Source organism: Mandrillus leucophaeus, unplaced genomic scaffold, assembly GCF_000951045.1.
Source record: "Mandrillus leucophaeus isolate KB7577 unplaced genomic scaffold, Mleu.le_1.0 Scaffold344, whole genome shotgun sequence".
Lineage (NCBI taxonomy): Eukaryota > Metazoa > Chordata > Mammalia > Primates > Cercopithecidae > Mandrillus > Mandrillus leucophaeus.
Window position 1 is genome coordinate 758,535 of NW_012103632.1, and position 2,209 is coordinate 760,743.

Consider the following 2,209-nt stretch of genomic DNA (forward strand, 5'->3'; position numbering starts at 1 on the left):
TGGTCTCATTGGCTTCAGGAGTGAAACTGCAGACTTTCCTGGTGAGTGTTACAGCTCAATGTTACAGCACATAAAGGCAGTGTGTCCAGGGCTGTTCATTCCTCCTGGTGGGTTTGTGGTCTCGCTGGTTTCAGAAATGAAGCTGCAGACCTTTACAGTGAGTGTTAAAGCTCATAGAGGTAGTGTGAACGCAAAGAGTGAGCAGCAACAAGATTTACTGCAAAGAACAAAGGAACAAAGCTTCCAAGAACAAAGCTTCCACAGCATGGAAGAAGACCCTAGCAAGTTGCCCTGCTTGCCCAGCGGCCTGCTTTTATTCCCTAATTTGGCCCCAGCCACATCCTGCTGATTGGTCCATTTTACAGAGCGTTGATTGGTCCATTTTACAGAGCGCTGATTGGTCTGCTTTACATACTGCTGATTGGTCCATTTTGCAGAGTGCTGATTGGTGCGTTTACAATCTTTTAGCTAGACATAGAGTGCTGATTGGTACATTTACAATCCTTTAGCTAGACACAAAAGTTCTCCAAGTCCCCACCTGATTAGCTAGACACAGAGTGCTGATTGATGTGTTTACAAACATTTAGCTAGACTCAGAGTGCTGACTGGTGCGTTTACAATCCTTTAGCTAGACATAGAGTGCTGATTGATGCGTTTACAATCCTTTAGCTAGACAGAAAAGTTCTCCAAGTCCCCACCCCACCCGGAAGCCCAGCCAGCTTCACCTGTCACCAGTACTCTGCTAAACTCTGTGTACATTGTGTGTTTTAAGCGACATAAACTCGTGAAGTAGGTATAATTATTCACTCTATTTTTCAGATGTAAAAAACAAAGCACAGAGAGGTTACATAACTTGCCCAGTGTCTCACAGTGGACAAGCTGTGGGTCATGAACTCAAATATAAGTTTAACATAACTTTAGTCTATAAATTAATGTAGTATGCCACCTTACCCTACTTTGTTTTATCTAATTAAATTTGTTTGAAAAAATAGAATAAATAAGAATCTTTCACTCAAATATATTCCTATGAAAAATATAAATTGTGAAGTGAGCTTTATTGAATTATTTGCTTTAAATATAAATTTGCTATCTCTAAACTGGGAGCTGGGTTCTTACCTAGTAAGATCTACTTGGTAGGAAATGTCTAGGGAGTTCTTTATACAAAAACATATCTCTAAAGAAAGTTTTGATATTAAGTTGGCAAAGTTATTTTTTCTCATAAAATGTCTGAGTTCTTCAGGGAACTGATTTCTTTTAAATGACAGGTAGATCTACAATCAGACAGATTGTCCACGTTTCACTTGTGACACTGGCTGCCTACAATTTGGGAGAAATACATAGGGCCGCTTGTTCATTGTGCTCTCTAAAGAACAAGTTTGATATCAAAAGCATTGAAAAATGATTGCACATGGTAATATTTATGGATCTGAAAAACACACCCACTGTACTGGTGTTTTATTAAAAGACTACAAAGAGAGGATTTCCTTCCTAATTCTACCAATAACAATTATTATAATTTAGTTCAGTTAATAGGAAAAATAATTCAGGTGCTCATAGCTTAAAAAAATAACAAGAATTTTGTGACCTACTTCACAGTTCTCCCAGCGACTCCATAGCTATGAAGAAGATAGGAACATATTCTCCAACTAATACTGAGTTTTATCGGGTACAAACAATTTGCCTAGTATTATTGTTTGGAGAAAGAAGATTCAGATATGGATTCTACCATCATGAAAATTGTTTTAGAGTAGAAGAGAAAAAACCTCAAGAGAATATAAAGCAGAAAAATGCTAGGTAACATGATAGATATCATAATATGGGTGTCAAAAGAAGACTGGTCTTCCACCTTAGATAATGTTGCAAAATAAGCCACAATTAGTGAACAATCCTTTAATAAACACTTGAAGTGCATTTACCCGAATTGAGGGTAGGTTTCACATAGAAAAAATATTGTACATAGCATGTCAGTATTGTAATAGATTTTTAATATTGGCCATCGAATATGGTGATCTGATCAGTTACTTTTCAGTGGTTTTGTCTGATTTGGTAACATCTGAGCATAATATCTTAAGTGTGTATTAATCTGTTTAACTTGGACGTTCACAGTTGACATCAAGTGAGAGGTGGACTCTATGATTAGACTTAGCATTAACTAATTGTGATAACTTTGTTAATGGTATTTGTGGCTCATATCTTTTATTTCCAAAGC